The sequence below is a fragment of the Erinaceus europaeus genome, chromosome 14 (genome assembly GCF_950295315.1).
Source record: "Erinaceus europaeus chromosome 14, mEriEur2.1, whole genome shotgun sequence".
NCBI classification, from domain to species: Eukaryota; Metazoa; Chordata; class Mammalia; order Eulipotyphla; family Erinaceidae; genus Erinaceus; species Erinaceus europaeus.
The window spans coordinates 34,774,634-34,797,574 of NC_080175.1; positions in this window are offsets into that span (position 1 = coordinate 34,774,634).

Consider the following 22,941-nt stretch of genomic DNA (forward strand, 5'->3'; position numbering starts at 1 on the left):
ACTATAAATCAGCCAGAAGTAACCATAGATAATAAAAGTATGAAAGAAATAATAAACCTATTAATAACAGAAATGAAAACAACTTTGGAGGAAAGGGCTAGCAGTATTAGGGAAACAACATATGAGACCCTCAAGGAAAATACTAGGTACCTTGAGGTAAGTAGAACATTGAAAGCTGAAATAGCTGAAATGAAGAAAGAAGCTGAGGGAAGGGAAAGCAGACTAACAGAAGCAGAAAACAGAATTAGCCGAAAGAGTATGAGCTAGAGAAAACTAAGAAAGAGGTAAAAGAGCTCTAAAAGAGATTGAGAGACACTGAAAACAACAACAGACAAATGGGATGATCTCAAAAGGAGTAACATTCATATAATTGGCCTGCCAGAGGAAGAGAGGATGGAGAAGTAAACATTGTAGAGAAAATTATAGAATAAAACTTCTCAGACCTGAACAACAAAAAGGACATTAAGATTCAAGCCAGAAGAGAATGGCAAGATATCTATCTATACCTGAATGAAAAAGGGTTTCAACCAAGGACTATATATCCTGCTAGACTTTCATTCAAATTGGATGGAGGGATCAAAACCTTCTTAGACAGATAACCGTTAAAGGAGGCAACCATTACAAAGCCCTCCCTGAAAGAGGTATGAAAAGACCTCTTATAAATGAAAACATCACTATAATACTTATAATATATCAGAGAAAATAAAATATTGTTGAATAATGGTGCTACAGTATATTAAATCTATAATGTCAGTAAATGTCAATGGCTTAAACTCACCCATCAAAAGGCATAGAGTGAGAGGATGGATCAGAAAACATAACCTAACCATATGCTGCTTGCAAGAATCCCACTTGACCCAACAAGACAAATACGGACTTAATTTGAAAGGATGGAAACCTATCATACTGGTTAATGGACCACAAAAAAGGGGCAGGAACAGCCATTCTCATCTCTGACACAATAGATTTTAAATTAAATAAAGTAATAAAAGATAGTCAAAGTCATTACATAATGATTAGAGGATCAATCAGCCAAGAAGACTTAACAATTGTTAACATCTATGCACCCAATGAGGGACCATCTAAATACATCAAGCACCTACTCAAAGAAGTACAAAAAAACATCAGTAGTAATATAGTAATAGTGGGAGAATTTAAAAGCCCACTCTCACACTTAGAAAGATCAACAAAGCAGAGAATCTACAAAGAAACAAGATAATTAATTGAAGATATGGACAGACTACACCTCTTGGACATTTTCAGAGTTCTTCACCCCTAAAAACTGGAATACACATTCTTTTCAAATCCACACAACACATACTCAAGGATAGACCACATGTTAGGCCACAAAGTCAGCATCAACAAATTCAAGAGTATTGAAATCATCCCAAGTATCTTCTCAGACCACAGTGGAGTAAAACTAATATTTAACAACAAACAGAAAATTATTAAAAGTCAAAGAATTTGGAAACTAAACAACATACTCACTAAGAACCACTGGGTCAAAGGGACACTCAAGCAAGAAATTCAAACGTATCTGGAAACAAATGAAAATGAAGACACAAGCTACCAAAATATTTGGCAGACAGCTAAAGCTCTATTGAGAGGGAAACTCATAGTCATACAATCACATATTAAACTACAAGAAAAAGCTCAAATAAACGACCTTACTGCACACCTTAAGGACTTAGAGGAAGAGGAACAAAGGAACCCTAAAGCAACCAGAAGGACAGAAATCACTAAAATTAGAGCAGAAATAAACATCGAAAATTAGAGAACCATACAAAAGATCAATGAAGCCAAATGGTGGTTCTTTGAAAAATTAAACAAGATTGACAAACCCCTAGGCAGACTCAGTAAACAAAAAGGAGAGAAGACTCAAATTAATAGAATTGTAAACAATAGAGGAGATATCACAACGGACACCACAGAAATCCAGAAAATCATGTATAACTTCTATGAAGAACTATACACCACCAAGCTAGAGAATCTGGAAGAACTGGAAGAATTTCTAGAAACATATCCCCTTCCAAAACTGAACCAAGAAGAACTACCAAACCTACATGTACCAATCACAAAGAAATCAAAACCATTAATAAGAATCTCCCCAACAACAAAAGTCCTGGACCAAATGGCTTCGCAAACGAATTCTACAATACCTTCAGGAAACAGTTAATACCTATACTTCTAAAGCTTTTCCAAAAGTTTGAAGAAACAGAAACACTCCCTTTGACCTTCTATGTAGCCAATATCACACTGACACCAAAAGCAGATAGGGACACAACAAAAAAGGAAAATTAAAGACCAATATCTCTGATGAACATAGATGCCACAATATTAAACAAGATCTTGGCCAACCTGATACAGCAGTATATCAAAAGATTGTTCATCACAACCAAGTGGGATTTATCCCAGGAATGCAAGGCTGGTTCAACATACGTAAGTCAATCAATGTCATTGACCACATCAATAAAAGCAAAGCCAAAAACTACATGATTATCTCAATAGATGCGGAGAAAGCCTTTGACAAAATCCAACACCCATTCATGCTCAAAACTCTACAAAAAGTGGGACTAGACAGAGAATTCCTCAAGATAGTGGAATCCATATATAGCAAACCTACAGCCAACATCACACTCAATGGACAGAAGCTGAAAGCATTCCTCCTCAGATCAGGGACTAGACAGGGCTGTCCACTGTCACCATTAATCTTCAACATAGTCTTGGAAGTTCTTGCCATAGCAATCAGGCAAGAGAAAGAAATCAAAGGAATACAGATTGGAAGGGAAGAAGTCAAGCTCTCACTATTTGCAAATGATATGATATATACATAGAAAAACCTAAAGAATCCAGCAGAAAACTACTGGAAGTTATTAGACAATATAGCAAGGTGTCAGGCTACAAAATCAATGTACAAAAATCAGTGGCATTTCTTTATGCAAACACAAAAACTGAAGAAGAAGACATCCAGAAATCACTCTCATTCACTGTTGCAACAAAATCAACCTAGGAATAAATCTGACAAAAGAAGTGAAAGACTTGTATAATGAAAACTATGAGTCACTATTCAAGGAAATAATAACTGATACCAAGAAATGGAAAGATATACCATGATCATGGATTGTAAGAATAAATATCATCAAAATGAATATTTTCCCCAGAGCCATATACAAATTTAATGCAATACCCATCAAAGTTCCACCAAGCTTCTTTAAGAGAATAGAACAAACACTACAATCATTTATCTGGAACATGAAAACACCTAGAATTGCAAAAACCATCTTGAGGAAAAGAAACAGAAATGGAGGCATCACACTCCCAGATCTCAAACTATATTATAAAGCCATCATCATCAAAACAGCCTGGTACTGGAACAAAAATAGGCACATAGACCAGTGGAACAGAATTGAAAGCCCAGATCTAAACCTCCACACCTATGGACATCTGATCTTTGATAAGGGAGCCTAAAATATTGAATGGAAGAAGGAGACTCTTTTCAGTAAATGGTGCTGGGAAAACTGGGTTGTAACATGCAGAATAATGACATTGAACCACTTTATCTCACCAGAAATAAAAATCAACTTCAAATGGATCAAGGACCTAGATGTTAGACCAGAAACTATCAAATACTTAGAGGACAACATTGGTGAAACACTTTCCCACCTAAACCTCAAGGGCATTTTTGATGAAACAAACCCAATTGCAAGGAAGACTAAAGCAGAAACAAACCAATGGGACTACATCAAATTGAAAAGTTTCTGCACAGCCAAAGAAACTATCACACAAACAAAGAGACCCCTCACAGAATGGGAGAAGATTTTCACATGCCATACATCAGACAAGAGACTAATCACCAAAATATACAAAGAACTCAGCAAACTTAGCACCAAAAAAGCAAATGACCCCATCCAAAAATGGGCAGAGTATATGAACAAAACATTCACTTCAGAGGAGTTCCAAAACGCTAATAAACATATGAAAAACTGTTTTAGGTCGCTTATTATCAGAGAAATGCAAATAAAGACAATACTGATATACCACCTCACTCCTGTGAGAATGGCATACATCAAAGAGGACAACAGCAACAAATGCTGGAGAGGCTGTGGGGACAGAGGAACCCTTCTGCACTGCTGGTGGGAATGTAAATTAGTCCAGCCTCTCTGGAGAGCAGTCTGGAGAACTATTCCAAGGCTAGACATAGACCTTCCATATGACCCAGTAATTCCTCTCCTAGGGATATAACCCAAGGATTCAATAATCCCCAATCAAAAAGATATGTGTACACCTATGTTAATAGCAGCACAATTCATAATATCTAAAACCTGGAAGCAACCCAGGTGCCCAACAACAGATGAGTGGCTGAGAAAGCTGTGGTATATATACACAATAGAATACTAGGCAGCTATTAAAAACAGTGGACCCACCTTATCTGACCCATCTTGGAAGGAGCAGAAGGAATTATGTTAAGTGAGCTATGTCAGAAAGACTAAGATGAGTATGGGATGATCCCACTCATCAACAGAAGCTGAGAATGAAGAACAGAAAGGGAAATAAAAAGCAGGATCTGATTAAATCGAGAGTAGGGCACCAAAGTAAAAACCCTGTGGTGAGGGGGAGGGTGGACATTTGGCTTCCTGAAATGGTGGTTATAGTGCCGGGGGGGGGGGGGGTGGTGGCTGGGATGGGACACAGTCTTGGTGGTGGGAATGGTGTTTATGTACACTCCTGTTAAAATGTAGTCATATAAACCACTATTTAATTAATATGAGAGGGGAAATATTGATCATATGTCTAGAATTTTTTAAAACAAAGACTGAGTCTTTTTAATACATAGGCTGAGTCTTTGATATGTTGACTCTCTCAAAAGCCTAGACCAGGGAGAATAGAAACAACCAGTGGCACAGATCTATACAAGATGCTGGGTATTATACAGCAAAGCCTAACAAAGGGACTTTTCAAAGTTAACCCAATTGCCAAATAATGTGCTGATAACTATAACTATCCACTGTCTTCTTGAACCCTAATGTCTTAGGACAGCAGGAACCTCACATTTCCACTATAGAGCCTATATTTCTCCCAGTCCTGGAACCTTAGTGTGGTGCTCACTTTCCTGCATGCTTCACTCAATTCATATCAAATAATATTGCATCAGCTCATCACAACCTAATCAATGCAATGAGTCCCACCCCAGCATGCTTCACTTCAGACTGCGTCCAGAGACTTCAGGTGTGGAATGACAACCCTTCAGCTTCATCACTAGGGCGAGACCTTTCCTTTCATAGTATTCTCTAATTCTATTCCAGGTGGTCCACTTCCCAATAAAGTCCCCAAACCTAGATATAGACGAGGTTCCAGGAGATGGAGCATATGTTCACACGTGTCCATAAACCAGGGAAAAATATATACCTGAAAGCAGAAGTACAGGAGTCTGCAAGGAGTACCCCCCGCCAACACTTCATCTGCACTATTTCAGCCTTTAGGTCCATGATTGTTCAACAATTTGTTTGGTTTTGTATGTTAACTCTCTTTTCAGCCACCAGGTTCCGGATGCCAGCATGATGCAGACCAGACTTCCCTGGACTGACAACCCCACCAATATGTCCTGGAGCTCTGCTTCCCCAGAGACCCACCCTACTAGGGAAAGAGAGAGGCAGACTGGGAGTATGGATCTACCAGTCAACATGCATGTTCAGCAGGGAAGCAATTACAGAAGCCAGACCTTCCACCTTCTTTACCCACAGCTCCCAGAGAAATAGAGAATGGGAAAGCTATCAGGGGAGGGGATGGGATATGGAGACCGGGTGGTGGGAATTGTGTGGAGTTGTACCCCTCCTATCCTACAGTTTGTTAATGTCTCCTTTCTTAAATAAATAAAAAAAGGGAATTCTTCAAGAAGGAAGCAACTGTGTCATTAGCAGTGCTGTATGGAGTTATGAATTGGTTCAGATTTGTACAGTGGAGTGACATTTTTGAAAGCTGCAAACTAAAATTGCCTATGAGGTTGAACATGCAACCTCAAGCACAGTTATAAACCATGCTAAATAGGAAACTCATATAAAAATACATTTGCATCATTATCAACCATTTTTATCCTTTAGAAATATTTGTCAAATGCTTTTCTAGTGAACTGTTTTTCCCCCCCTCCACTGCTGTTCTTTGCATATATGTTTTCCATATACAGATCTTGACAAGTAGAAATTAACTTATGTTAGAAAGAGGGGATGGGATATGGAGTTTTGGTGGTGGGAATTGTGCGAAGTTGTACCCCTCTTGTCCTATGGTTTTGTCAATGTTTCCCTTTTATAAACCAAAAATTGAAAAAAGAGAAAAGAAATATAGTCCTATGACCATACCAATGTGTCCTGGAGCCACACTTTCCCTGAGCCTTGGCCCATTAGGGAAAAAGAAAGACAAGCTGGGAGTATGAATCAACCTTCCAAACTTCCAATGCTCATATTCAGCTGGGAAGCAATTACGGAAGTCAGAACTTCCACCTTCTGCACTCCATGCTGACCCTGGGTCCACAATCTCAGAGGGATGAAGAATGGGAGATCTATTAGGGAAGGGGATGGGTTGCAAAGTTCTGGCGGTGGGAATTCTGTGGAGTTATGCCTCCTATGGTTTTTCCAGTGTCTCCTTTTTATAAATAAAAATTGGGGGTATGGAATGAAAAAAAAGAAAGAAATAGAGTCCTAATTGGAGATATGCAAGAAATGTATTACATAATTCAGAAAAGGTTTTAATTTATGGCTATCATTCTATTCCTTAATATATATATATATATTAATTTAACATCATCTTATAATTTTTTTAAATTTTTAGTATCTCTTTTAATGGATAGAGACAGCCAAGAGGAGATAGAGATATAGACAGAAAGAGACCTGCAGCGCTGCTTCACTAGTCTCAAAGCTGTCCCCTGCAGGTGGGGTCCAGGGGCTCCAACCCAGGTTCTTGTTCATTGTAACATGTGCACTCACCCTGATGCACCAACATACAGCCCTACAATTTTTTTAAAATAAATCATCTTTATTTATTTACTTGATGAGGGAAATAAAGAGAAAGATAGACACCCACAGCCCTGCTTCACCACCCATAAAGTTTTTCCCCTGTAGGTGAGGACCAAGGGCTCCAACTTGGGTCCATGTATACTGTAAGATGTGCTCAACTAGGTGCGGAAACATCTAGCCCCCAATTTTCTTTTAAATGTGAATAACAGTGACTATTCTTTTTTTATTTCCCCCTACAAAGAATTAAGTTTCTGAGAAGCAATATCAATTTTGTTTAATGTATTGTTTAGCATGTGTTGTGTTGCCTTCCATAGATTCAATGCTGAGAAAAATCTTTGTGGATGAAAGTATAAATATAAGAACATTTTCAAACTCACAAAAGAAGTGTTTTTTTTTTTTAAAGAGCAATTTATAAAGAAACTTTTTTCCCCTAGAAACATGGAATATGTCCATTTTATTTCTAGATTAATGTTCTAAACTATGACTCCTCAGAACGAGTATAGAGATCAAATGAAAGTGAGTCCTCAAAGTTCAATTTTTTTAAGAGAAGAAGTTATTTCTAGTAGACACTGGATTAAGTTTTAACACATTTGCATAATAGGGTTTTTAGCATATTTTAAGACTTTATAACATATTTGCTTAATAGGATAAAATGATTTGAATAAACTCTGAATTTTTACTTAATTTAAGTGAGATAGCTAGAGAGAGACTCTTAGAGAACATTATCTGTCTTCATATACAGGCAGGAGTCTTCAATTTTCTAAGCTACACAACACAGTAGGAGCCTTGTACCTGAGAGGGGAGAGTGAGAGAGGGCTTGTGCTTCTTTGATGTTCAGAGAAATAACTGTAAGGGGTCAAAGTGATAAAAATGTCATCTTAGGCTGAATTTTTGGTTTTGTGCTAGAATTGTGTGTAGATTTTTCTTCTTCTGTAGATAAAATTGACTAAATTAGACTTTAGTCTTTGGCCTGGGTATATAGAATAATGGTTCTGCAAAAGACTTCTGTATTTGAGACTCTGAGATCCCGGGTTCAATCCCCAGGACCACCATAAGCCACAGCAGAACAATGTAAGTCTATCTATCCTTCTATCTTTCTTCCTATCTATCTATCTATCTATCTATCTATCTATCTATCTATCTATCTATCTGTCTATCATCTATCACTCTTTCCTTCCTTCCATCCATTCTTTCTCAATCTATGAATATTTCATTAAACTAATATTTTTTAAAATATGTATTTATTGGGAGTCAGGCGGTAGTGCAATGGGTTAAGCACACATGGCACAAAGCAAGGACCGGCATAAGGATCCCTGCTCAAGCCAGAGCTCCCCAGCTGCAGTGGGATCGTTTTACAAGCGTTGAAGCAGGTCTGCAGGTGTCTATCTTTCCTCCTCTCTGTCTTTCACTCTTCTCTCCATTTCTCTCTGTCCTATCCAACAACAATGACAAGAATAACTACAACAATAAAACAACAAGGGCAACAAAAGGGAATAGATAAATAAATATGTAAAAAGTAAATAAAATAAATATTTATTTTATTCCCTTTTGTTGCCTTTGTTTTATTGTTGTGATTATTATTGTTGTTGTTACTGATGTCATTGTTATTGGATAGGACAGAGAGAAATACAGAGAGGAGGGGAAGACAGAGAAGGGGAGAGAAAGACAGATGCAGACCTGCTTCACTGATTGTGAAGAGACTGTCCCGTAGGTGGGGAGCCGGTGGTTCCAATTAATATATTTTTAAAAATTGATCTTAATCATTTTTCTCAAATTATATGTTCATCAGTAATCTTCCTAATTTTCCATTCTAACTGTTTTTTATTTCCTGGTCTTACTTTACTTTAGCAACCATTTTGCCACTTTGTTGCTGTAGCAATAAACTGTATTCTATTTAGTTACTACATACCACTTACATAATGAAGCACCAGTTCTTAGGAATGAGATTCAGAATTCTGTCACCCCTTGCCTTGTTGATTCTTCTCACCAAAGGCCCCCAATGACTCCCTGTCCTACTGGCTCTTCATGTAGCTCCACTCTTTGGAGGACTGCATTATGAATTAATTAAATAATGATCTACCAGATTATGCTGATTTGTATCTGTCTCTACCCATATCTACTTGCTATCTGCCTTTACATCCACTTGGAAAAAATCTTAAAAATTCCCTTATTCTATGTACTCATCCAATGATTTTTAAATAACTAACAGTGGCTCTGATAGCAGTGTAAAATAAATATGAAATATGAAAAGTGGTGAATATTTTGGCCATTTTTGAGGCTACATAAGGATGTTTCTAGCAAAACAACTTTTAAAATCATAAATAGATTTAGATCAAAGACACACTGAAGAACACAAGCCAGGGGGCTAGGGAAGGGAATCTCCGTAGTGTGGGGTCATTGATCTAACTTTCTTTCTTTCTTTTTCTTTTTTTAAGAAATATTAAAAAAAAATATTTATTTTCCTTTTTGTTGACCTTGTTGTTTTTTTATTGTTGTTGTAGTTATTGCTATTGATGTTGTTGTTGTTGTATAGGACAGAGAGAAATGGAGAGAGGAGGGGAAGACAGAGAGGGGGAGAGAAAGACACCTGCAGACCTGCTTCACCACCTGTGAAGCAACTCCGCTGCAGGTGGGGACCCCGGGGCTTGAACCAGATCCTTATGCTGGTCCTTAGGCTTTGCGCCACATGCGCTTAGCCCACTGCGCTACCACCTGAATCCTTCTTTTTCTTTCTTTCTTTTTCCTCTTTCTTTCTTTCTTTCTTTCTTTCTTTCTTTCTTTCTTTCTTTCTTTCTTTTTTCTTCCTTCCTTCCTTCCTTCCTTCCTAACTTCCTTTCTCCCTCCCTCCCTCTCTTCCTTTCTTTCTTCCTTTCTCTCATTTTATTTTATTTTTTTCCAATTTTATTGGATAGGACAGAGAGAAATTGATAGAGGAAGGAAAGATAGAGAGGGGGGAATGATGGACACCTGCAGACCTTCACAGCTTGTGAAGTGACTCCCCAGCAGGTGGGGAATCTGGGGCTCTAATAGGATCCATGTGCGGATCTTTGTGCTTTGTACTTTGTATGCTTGACCAGGTGCACCACTGCCCAATACTCTCACTGAACTTATTTCATTGTTCATTTTTTACTTCAATGATGCCAATGATATAATAATTCACTTTTTGAAAGCAAATGTTTCAGTCTTTTCATGAAATGACTACACATGACTGAAAAACAAAAATCAGTAAGAAAATAATGAAATGAAATAAAAATTTACTGTGTGGTAAAGTTATGACACTGGCATGTGTATGTATCTATAATATTAAACATATGTTCACATATTAGAATATACTCAGTAATCATAATATAATATAATATATGATCATAATATAATAGTTATAATAGTGTATTTGTTAGTTCTATAACTATATTAATGAAGGTACACATTAGAACTGATTCCAAGAAGTTAAGGAAGCACCAGCATGTGTATATATATATATATATATATATATATATATATATATATATATATATATATATGTACAAAGACAGGCAGACAGAGAAGTGAGACACAGAGATAGGATGAGAAAAACAGAGATAAAGGAAATTCAGCTATTTGTAAACTTAAAACTGACAAGCTTGGAAGGGTAGAGGACTTCAGGAGAATGGCAGCCTAAGGAATTAACAAAAGCTCTAATAATTAGGATTACTTTGTGACTCCATAGGAAAACACTGCTTTTCCTTACTATCAGTTATCTAGAATTTTCAAAACATAGAACAGTTCAATAGGAATAAAAGGCACCAGAAGTGTTTGCTCTAAGCAACGTACAGTTTTCATGTGTTCACAGCTATTTAGTAATATTTTTTGAATTACTCCTAAATTACCTTTTTGGAATGAGGACATTAGCATTTAATCTCTTTCTTTGATCAAAGAACTATTCAACATTAACTAAACTACATTGAAGAATGTTTCTAATGGCCATCACCTCATTTATTTTATTAGAAATACCTCTGTATATTGAATTTGAACAAAGGCAACACAGCAAGGATTGTCTGAACATTTCATCCCTCCTTAAATAAATTATAGCCACCTGCACAGGACGACAGTGACAAACCTGCTATTGTGCAAAGCTACAGAGATTTAACCTGAAAACTGAAGAGTTCACCCTGGAGGGACTTCATGTGTCATGTGGAGTCCCAGTCAGAGAACACACTCTCCTCTCCCTCCATTGTGACCCCACCTACATGGAGAAAAATTTGTAATCCAAAGAATAGTATTGTCACTCTCTTATTATAAGTTTCATTAGAATGAGCAAATTTTGAGAATCAAGATACAAGAAAAGCATTTCATTTAATCTAGAAAAAGATTAGACAAAATCCATTATCATAGTTAACTATTCCCCAACAGCACTTTTAAGATGTTAAAACAATCAACATATGTACCCAACCTCATTAATAAACCAAACATTTGAATTAAACCATAATACCACTGTAGATTTATCAAATTAGCAAGGATTCCCATTTGCTTATATGTATGTACTGTTAAAGTAGCTGTGAATTATATTTTGAAAGAAAAGTCAGCCTGAAACTATCTTTTGGATGTCTGTGGGAGCTGTAAGTCAGAACTCAACTCCTGACTCTGTGAAGGAGCACACAGTCATCTGAGATGTGAGCTTTATCAGACATTAAGGACTAGGAACTTGCATTCCATGGTGCCAAAATGTTAATCCCTTAGATGAACGAGCTAATGATATAGATAAAGGGAAAACACTGCTTATCTTGATTGTCTCAATGCATAATGAACATTGAGGCATGAACAGTACTGGCTATCTGAGGCTCGAATGTAGAATCCCTGAGATATATGACCTCCTCACATGTTCACATAGTTTATAACACCTCTACACCAAAACCTAATCTTTGGATCAATTCTCTCAGATTAATGTAAAGAATATTCCCATGTTCTAGTCCCTCTTGGGTTTAAGCCATGGTTAGATTCTTTAATAGATTCCCTAAAATTCTAAGTGCTTTTTGTTTATTTTTTTCAGTGAGTAGTTATTGTTACCTAATGTAGAGTCCAGAGAAAAATTTCTAGTCATTTGAGAGACTGATGGAATTTATACACTGACACCAACAAAGGATACCTGAAGTTGACCCAACCCTCCAGAGTCTTGAAAACAGTGAGTTGTTGCAGGATTTTGGACCTCCTTACTTAGTATTGACAGTATTAAATCCCAATAAACCTAGGAGAAATAAAAAGTCTTAGAGAACTACAGCTTATCCTCAACTAGTAGTATCAGGGATCAGGAAAGGATATACTTTGCCAGAAATGTAGGGACAGCACCAGAAGTAAAAACAGGAACACTAACCCAGTGACACTAGATTAATGAGCAAAAGGTGTAACTCACTTAGTATCCCAAGGGGATTTCAAAATTGACTATGAATAAAATCCAGATAATTTCTAACTAATACACCCAAAGATTCCATATATACATTTTTAGCTACATACTACAACTCCTTAATTGAGAGCTGATGGAATTGCATGCTGGTAAATTCAATGACTAAGTTTTTATATACCTATCTGTGTGTCTATCTTATTTATCTCATTAAGTGTGAATTTGTGACTCAATAAAATATTTTCTCTTGCCACATTGTAAATTTTAAAAGTTAGTATGATGGAGTAAAAAGATCTTTCCCATGATCAATCTGATAAAGCAATAAAAATTCACCTACAGCCTCACAAAATTACAACTTGGGACTTAATAAGAAACTCAGTTACCTACAGGTAAGTGCAGGAGATTTAGGAAAGGGATGAAGGAGAAATTCTCAGGACAGAAAAAAATAGCTCTTGCCAGCAGGTGGCATTATTTTAGTAGCTATGCACTAGAACAGAGGGTTGGCAACAAGAAGGCAGGTTTAACAGAGGAACACCTGGTCAAAAATTAAAACCCTATGGTGTTCCCAGGCTGTGGGCTTCCAGAGGCCATACAAATTGAAATGTGGTAGAAAGGCCCTAATTTGTCTCAACAGGCATTAAATTAGCCAGGGGGTGTGCAGTAGAATCTCTCAATCTCACCCACCAGGACATATAAGCAACATAGCTACAAGGTAACTTCTTGGTTGAACAACAGAAATTATGGCTAATATGCAAGATTAAGAGGAACCAAACCATAGAAGAAACTAAAAAAAAAATGCATAAAGATCTGAAAAAAAAAAAAGGCACAATGCAGAAAACTTGTTTTGAAGGAAATCCAAGAATCAAAACTCTATATACAAACCAAAATAATAAATAAATAAAGACCTCAAAGATCATTTCACCAAACAGCTATAAAGTGCACAGAAAACAGGATGTGATAGACTTTGAATAGATTTAAAGCTCAGGTAGCAGACATAGAAGATGGGGAGGGGATGGGATACAGAGTTCTGGTGGTGGGAATTGTGTGGAGTTGTATCCCTCTTATCCTATGTTTTTTTTTGTTGTTGTTGTTGTTGTTGTTAGTGTTTACTTTTTACAAATAAAAAATAAAAAATAAGAATAAAAAAAGATGGACTAAATCAAGCTTAGAGAGAATCTTAGGGCAGGAAGATATAACCATCACACTCTGTGAGTTCAAAACTATTAGAGAGCAAATGTTTAGGAAAAGTGAAGCAATTCACCATGAAATAGAAGACTCAGTCACATAAAGGAATATGAAAACTATTGGGATTCCAGAAGAAGAAGAAGAAGAAGGAGGAGGAGGAGGAGGAGGAGGAGGAGGAGGAGGAGGAGGAGGAGGAGAAGGAGGAGGAGGAGGAGGAGGAGGAGGAGGAGAAGAAGAGAGGAGCAGAGAACATATTCAAAGAAATGATAGCACAAAAATTTCCACACCTGAGTGATGTTGAAAACATAGATATCCAGGAAACTGAACAAATACTCATGTACCTGAATCCTAAACAGCCTATACCAATACACACTATAATACAACTACTCACAAGAATGAAAAAGAATCTATATATTGCAGATTACTAAGGAAAGGAATAAACTGATATACAGAGGGAGGCTCACCAGGCTTTCATTAGACATATCATCATGAACCCTAGAGGCATAAAAGGAGTGACATGACATACACAAAGTATGAAAAGGTAAACATTACCAGCCATTGATACTCTATCTTTCCAAATAGCCCTTCAGGTAGAAGGGAGAAATAAACATCCTCTCAAACATGCATAAGCTGAAGGAATTCACCACCAACAATCCTGCCTTCCTAGAACTGTTGAAAAGAGCCTAACATGAAGAGATGATGCAAAGGAATTGCAAAGATGAGGTAATCAATAGTAGAACAGCACCAGGAACACGAACAAATCCAGGGATTTCCAGACTGGAGTGGCAGATGATATGGTGAAGGCCTTTGGTCTTAAATGATGCTGCTGAATCTATAATTACTGGCTGCTGCTTGTCCTTGTACATAGCAAAGTTATTTTTTTCTTTTTTGTCTCAAAAGTCCTTTTGACAGGTAAAATTGTCGTTTTCTGTAATTATTAGATATTCTGAATATGTATAAGAAACATATCATAATAGGATGTTTCAGTATAATTTCTCAAATCTGTACATATTAGTAAAGACTAGCTTCATAATTCTAAAAAAAGAAAATTAAATGAACACAAACAATAGGAAAAAACAAAGACATAGGAAGGGGAGGGAAAAATAGAGCAACATGATCAAGTGTTAGTCAACTAAGGCCAACTTAATTAAATAACTTGCTCAAAAAATTGTGTGGAACCACAAAACTAAAACAACAATGGCAAAGAGCAATAAATTGCTGAAGCACCTCTGAGAAAAAAAAAAAAGGAAATAAACAAGAGGTTATCAGGCTCCCCAGTTTATGTTTATACTACAGAGTAATAGCAATCAAGACAGTGTGTTACTAGAATACAAATAGGCCATTTGATCAATGAAGCATAAACAAAAGCCCAGATATAAAGCCACATATATACAATCACCAAGAGTAAGACATAAGACCCAAAAACATTTAATGGGGAAAAAAAAAGTTCTTTTCAACAAATGGTGCTGGGAAAACTGGACAGCTACATGTAGATACTAGGCTGCCTTTTAACATCATATATCAAAATCATAGTAAAATGGATCAAAAACCTGGATATTAGACCGAAAACTCTAAAATATTTAGAAGGAATCACCACCACCCCCCATCTTGGTCTCACCTTAAATGGAGCTAGGAGGAATAGTGTCGGGTGAGATGAGTCAAAAAGAGAGGAATGAATACTGTATGACCTTACTTGTGGGTGGCACTTGAGAAATAAGGACATAAAGGGAAAACATAAAGCAAAAGTTGGTTTGGCTTTGGTGTACTACACCAAAGAAAATCATTATGGGGAGGGAGGGGGAGACAGAGGTTTGAGGAAGGTGGGGGTAGGGGGATGCAGTCCGAAGATGAGGACGCGACAGTTTTATAGAAACATTATCACAGGGAGTAGGGAAATTGTACCCATGTGTCAATAACTTGTCAGCCATTAGCACCCCCAAATAAAATTTAAAATATATTCTCAGATGAAATTCTATAATCAGTTATTCAACTGGTAACAATTAATATTTTAGTTGTATCCTTTTATAACATTTATTAATAACAACATTGGGTTTTTGCCAAGTTTTAATTTCTCAGTTGAGTTTCATTCTATCTACTTGCACTATTTATGAATAAGACTTTCTGACCTACTTCTGGCATTGATTCCAGGGGTCTGATTTCCAAACTCTACGTATAGAATTGTTGCTGAGATTGGAATTTATAATAATGACTTCTGGTTTTACATGAGGTTTAACAGGGCTAACCAATGACCTTTTTCTTTGAACCAAAATTTATATGTCAGTTGTATTCTTATTTTTGGTCAAATCTCCCAAAAAATTAAGTGTCTCTCTTCACTAATTGGTAATTAAAAAAAATCAAGTTAGATATATAAAATGATAAAAATAGTCAAGAAAACACTGTGAGTAGTTAAAATCTGAAAACAATGTGGAAGCATGTTAGGTCTAAAACCCTGTAAAACATTAAAGATAGATAAAAATACACATGGGTGATTTTATTATTCTCCATTTTTATATTTCACTTTTTTCAAGACACAAACACAAAGTAAGTGGTAAATATTTTGGTTATGTTGAAACTTATTTGCCTTTGTATTGAATGTGTAAATCATAACTGTTGAATAATTTTAAATCTACAGGAGTCTTCTGTTGTATTTATGATATTTTAATTAAGAGAGACTAAGGTAGATATGTCTAATGTAAACATCATTGGGCCCAGGAAAAGCTAATGAGATCCTTATATCTATACCATGAGGTATATATTAAGAGATAGATGGAAGTAGGGATTCACATAGACTGTGCTTCAGGAAAACATTGCCCAATTTGGTATAGCCTCACCTCCCTTGACTCTGAAACTAGACAGGAATAATAAGAATATTCTCAGAATAGAGTCACAAATGGAAACTTTTTAACTTTGCTCTCAAAAGGGGATTAAACTGGAAAATAGAGTGAGAAAGAATATTTTCAAATGAAAAATAGCATTTGAATTTTATTTAGGTTTCAAAATTATTATTATTACTATTGCTATTACTATTTATATTTGCTGATACTTCAGCACTTCTGACAGAAAACAACAGAGAACAACCAAGGGGAAGACACCACAGAAACAAGCACCCTTAATACAGTTAGTGGAGGGAGGCACCAGCATCTGGGTCAAGTGAATGACAAAACAAGTATATCTAGTAAGCTATCTTGCAAGTTCCTAAAGATGAAGTTTTACATAATGTTCATAGCTACTTTAGAAGAACTTGCTGATCCATGTTTTCTGCTCTTCTTTTTATTCATTCTTAGATTAACATCTTGTATTGAAATGTTCAGTATAGATCATTCTTGTTAATTAAGAAAAAAGTTTTTTTTTAGCCATCTTATTGGTGAGTTAATAGTTTACAGTAGAGCTGGTGAAATACAGGTATAATTTTTCAGCTCCCCTTGAAAGATGTCTACAAAGCACCTTCTTCTCCCAACTTAAGTGATCATACACCAGGACCCCAAAGGGGGAAACAAATGAAAATGTATTATGGACTATTTAATTCATCCTTTGTGTAATAATCTGTCTCTGTTTCATTTCTTTTGAATATAAATTCTATTAGCTAGTTTTATTTATGTATTCCTTGACTCTCTACAACATTAGTGACCTGTGGATTTATTTTGCCTTTAATCATCTACTTCTTGACTTATCTCTGGAAAGAAAATCCGTATGCCACCTGCAACTGGAGTTTGTTTGGTTGGAGGAATTCATTTTAAATCTTATCAAGTGTGCTCTTACAGGCTTAACTGGTACAAGGAGGTGTTAAGGTTGCATAAGAGCAGTCTCCTCAAGATTACCGCAGACTAGACACATAGAATAATCAGGGTTGTATACAGTCAACATAATCGGAGGTAGAGTAGGGATTTCTCATGAATATAAATGATAACACAATTTCATGACGTTTTTACTCATTTTTTCTTCAGTTTGCCTCAGGCAAACAAGACTAACCTATACTGCTCTAAATGTCTAAAGAAAATATAAATATCACTTTAAATTACTAATAACTTTATGACATAGTACAGCCCTGAAATATATTCTTCTGAAAGCTGTCCTCTTTCTTCCATTTTAGTCATACAAAAGTAATGACATTAAGTGTTGTGTGTACATTATCATAAAATAAACATGTTTATGTTCAGCATATGAGCTATATATGTTTTATCAATAACATAAAATGGGTCACAACTGCATATCAATAGCCACACATATCTCTGAACTACATGGACATTGATTACTCAGTGTTGGCACTTACATGCTATTGCATTGCATCTTCAGATCACTGAACTAAATAATATTGGATTAGCTTTATAGATAAGAAACTGAGGACATAATCAGCTATGTCCCAGTTTGTTAGCTCAACTCTTCCATGTCCCTGAAGGTCCTCTGACCCTCTTTACATTCCCTCTCTTCCTTTGTGTACATTCATGAAGCCATATGTGCACACACGTCTCTCTGAATTAGGTGTACTGAATTTTCCGATGATGACTAACTACTTTGAATGTGTGCCTCATAAGAAAAATTCACTATTCAAGATAAACATATCATTAAACTTTAGTTTTGCTTTCTACTTCCAGCTGTGCCCATCTGATCACAACCATAACCTTTCATGTACACAGAATTTACCATCCAATACAGGATATTTTTGCTTGGCAAGGTGTGTGTATTGGTCAAATTCAACTGCGACTGTCCTCAACAAATCATTCATTATGTGTGAATTTGGTTCTGTTCAGTATTGTTCACCTCACTTCAAGTGCTATGCCAACTTTGCATGGTCCAAACTTACATTGTTTTCATTGTCCCCCATTTTTCCTTTCCAAACCATTTAATTTAAAGATAATATTTATTTATTTAATTCATTAAAACAGAAAGGGATTGAGAGGGAAGAAGATAGAGAGAATGAGTGAGAATGAAAGGTATCTATGGCACTGTTTACTTGCCTGTAAGCTTTTCCCCTGCAGGTGGGGGCCAGGGGTGTGCCCTTTGTACATAGTAGTATGTGCATTTTACTAAGTAAACCACTGCTCAGCCCCTCCAAGACATTTTCAGATGTCTTAATCATTCTAAAGTTTTCAGTGTTTTTATTTTAAATCATCTATAGCATAAAACTTCCTTGTAGTTGTTCATATCAAAATGTGCACTTGTCTTTACAATAAAATTTACAAAACTATTTAGATTCTCTTCCCTTTAACTCTCTTGTCACTAGTCTTTAATCTCCTGGTGTCTCAGTCACCAGTCTGTCCCTCAAGCTTAACAAAGCACCTGGATCAATATAGATTCTGAATGAATACTTTAGGAATACATAATGCCTGTGATACTGATGACAATCAGAACCATACAATTGTTCAGACACTTAAATTCCTTTTCAACCTAATTACTCTTTAGTTCCTTTGCTGGGATTGATACAATCCAGTCCTACGCTACGTTTTGTGCTGTCCTGTCAGTAACAGTGCATTCTTCTCTGACATCCTTTCCCATTTAACAACATTATTCATCAAGGAGAAGGGGAAACCACATCCATACTGAAAGGAAACTGAAGGTGCATTAAATACTTATAACAAAAGCAAATAAATGTATTTGCAGTTGTTAAAAGGTGTATGTAACCATGAAATTTAAAAATCATGAAAGTCTGCTGGTAATATATTCCTCTTCCAAGATGTATTTAATTCACTCTCTAAGCTTTAAAAAAACATGTTGCTGAAGTTATGAGAAATTGTCTGAACCTGGACATGTCCAAGGAGAGATGAGGATACAATTTACAAATGTATGTTGACTTGGACCCCTAAGCAGAAAAGATATTGATTTAAAATTATTAATAAAATTCAAATTAAGTCAGTAACTTAGTCTATGATCTTATTATACCAACATTACTTTTAAATTTTGATGAATATGTTGTATTCTGGAAGAGACTTATGGGAGGCATTTCTGCATAAAGTATTTGTGGGAACTTTTCTAAAATGATGAAATTATTTCAAAATAAAAAAAATGAAGTTGGGGTTACTGATTTTCTTCCAAAGTGATGGACCTCCATGAATCAGATTACAAGACTGAACACTGGATCAAAGAAGACATAATGGAAATGCTCAAAGGCTTCTGTCAACAGGAACTATGAATGAATGTGGATGTTTGTTGTAAAACAGTTACTAGAAAATGAGCTCAACTATCTGGAAGTCAAACAAGGTTGCCTATACTCTCATGGAGCAATATCTTGAAGAATTTGTATGCAAAATCTCAAAAATGAGGTATCCAACTGAGATTTAAATAATGGGGTTTAAAAATAGTCCATTTGGAGCAATTTCTTTGCATGTGTTTGTCTCTATTACGATTCGTCAGGAAGAACTATGTTCTAACCAGATGGGACATAGACCCACATAGAGTGCTAGCTGCCAAGAGGAAAGAGATTTTGGTTTTGATCTATTTGTGACTGAAGATGTTAACTGGATCTGCATATTTGCATATGTTTATCAGTAAGCATTGCTGCAGAATAGCTGTTGGAAATAAATGGACAAGAAACATAGCAATGCAAAAGAAGCAAGTTGTATACTATAAAGATAACTGTATTTGACTTATAATTCCAAAACATTTTGCTTTATTACTTTCAGTATTCTTTTCCTCAGAAATTTTATTATATATATTTCATTTGTTATAACAATATAGTGACTCTGTGATGTAAGATAAAATTATCATTCTTTTCTATCAAAACCAAGACATGTTGAGGACTTTAATTGTTTAAATGAGTTTTATTTCTTCTGAGATTTAATGTGATAATATTCTGATCTCAGAAAAAATACATATTTTTTTTTAGTTGTGAGGTTAGTGGTTTCCAGTACAGTTGTTGGCACATGGGAAACATTCCTTAATTCACCAAGAGAGATGTCTGTAAAACATGCTCACCTCTAAATTAGATTCATTATCACTCACCAGGACCTGAAAGTCTCCCTCCTCTCAGATCCCTTCTTGCCCTCCTCTCCAGATACTTAACTAAGAATACCACATCTTAAGTGCACATGAAATAAGTCATTTTTCATATTAATAACTTTTAAATTTTCTAAAATATAAAATACTAATTTGTAAAACTTTTTTCCCTGAGATACAAAGATCCCTCCAAAAAAAGTTTGAGCTTTTCTGAAAGAAAAACAGCCACTGACTTCACCTGTTACAATATAACATAAGGTTTGCTTTATTGTCAAGATTGAATTACAGAGAATACTAGCAAAAATACTCAAAATGTCATAAAACCACTTAAGTTCTAAAAACTCAAAAAAGAAAACTAATTATGAGTTTATTTTATTGAAATTAAAAATGAATTTAATTCTGATTTAAAATAATCCTTACATAATATCATAATCAAACATTAAGATGAGGTTTCTTTATCTTGCTGATTTCAATGCCATTATATAAAATACTGAATAATTAATATGTGATATTTTCAAAGATGTCAATTCAAAGTAAAATTCAAAATAAAAGTTTAGATTGAGATCTTGAATTTTTTAATTTAATTTTTATTATTTATTTATTTATTTATTTATTCCATTTTGTTGTCTTTGTTGTTACTGATGTCATCATTGTAGGATAGAACAGGGAGAAATGGAGAGAGGAGGGATAGACAGAGAGGAGGAGAGAAAGACAGGCACCTGCGCAGACCTGCTTCACCGCCTATGAAGCGACTCCCTTGCAGGTGGGGAGCCAGGGGCTCAAACCGGGGTCCATAAGCTGAGATGTTGAATTTTCTATGTAAATATTCAGTCTCTGTCCATATTATGAATTCTCTTGATTATTCTGTCTTTATTTACTTTTTAAATTATTATTTTTCCTTATCACAACATACATCATAGTCTCCCTTAATGAATTATTCTATTCTGTGACATCTTTAGTTTATTAACATCTTTAGTTTATTAATTATATACTTTCAGGATATATACATTATGTAGAATATGTATATGTAAATGCATATTGTCTTGTACAAAATGCACATATACAAGTAAAATAAGAACACAACATATATACCATGGTATATGTACATTTCAAAACTACTATATATATCTATACACATACATATGTGTAAAGATTAAATTTAACTCATGTTCACATACAAATGTTAATATAAACACTCAGTTATTTATGTTCTCAGATTCTCTAAGTGTTCACTGCTTATGTCTATTGATCTAATTATATTTTAGTATAAACACAACTAAATTTATTACTATAAACTATATTTAAATCATTTGATAATTTCAAATAATAAAGTTTAATTCCAGGAAGAGAACTGATAATCTAAATTTAACTAAGAATTGCCTTAAACAGTCTTCAGAATCAGATTTGAGAAGTCATCTATAAAATTATGGAAAAACTGTTTAAGTAATCATCATTCATATTGTCATTCTTATTGATTTGCAAACATTTAAACTCTGACTTCACTTTAACGATGTAAACACAGAATATAAGATGCTTTACTCTTTTACTGTTATGATGATGGTTCATATGCAATTACAATTAGTAAAGTATCATGCATGAAAAATCTGAATATCTTATTAAAATGTTGGCAAATATATAGAGAGTGTGTGTGTGTGTGTGTGTGTGTGTGTGTGTGTGTGTGTGTGTAACCACCATCTCCTGTATGCGATTTCACTACCCTAGGGCATTTTTTTTTCATTCAGAGAGAGAGCCAGAGAGATACAGGAATAGGTACTGGTAGGACAGAAACAGTTTTTTCTGATGTTCCATTGCCATAGTGTCTCCTGAGTGGTGCCTGGACTGGTACAAGGGGTATTCACCATGCAATGCAGGCATCCTACCTGATGAGTTATTTCTCCTGCCACATACTTTTAAATTTTAAGCAATATGTTATGTTTGTGACTTTTTTTTAGAGATAAGGTTTTCAGTTTAACCAAAATACTTAAATAAGTAGACAAATTTTTGTGCATACACACACACACACACACACACACACACACACACATATATATATATATATATATATATATATATATATATATGTTACAAACACAGGTGCATACTTTATAACATATGCTTATATACCTGCATAAATTTATGACTGTATGCATGCAGGCCTGGTCCAAGATTTTAAGCTGCATTGTTGTCAGTAACACTTTATTAAATCCTAAAGTGAAGCAAAAACAGAAATCCCTAATTATCTGAAATCAGAGCATGCAGTGTTCTGTGGAATGAAGTTTAGCAGAAAAAGAAATAATTAAAAAATACATTTTACTAGGGCCTGGGCGGTGGGGCACAGGTTTAAGCCACAAGGACCCATGCAAAGATCCACGTTGAAGCCACTGGTTCCCCACCTGCGGGACGGTTGCCTCACAAGTGGTGAAGAAGGTCTGATTAGGGCCTCAG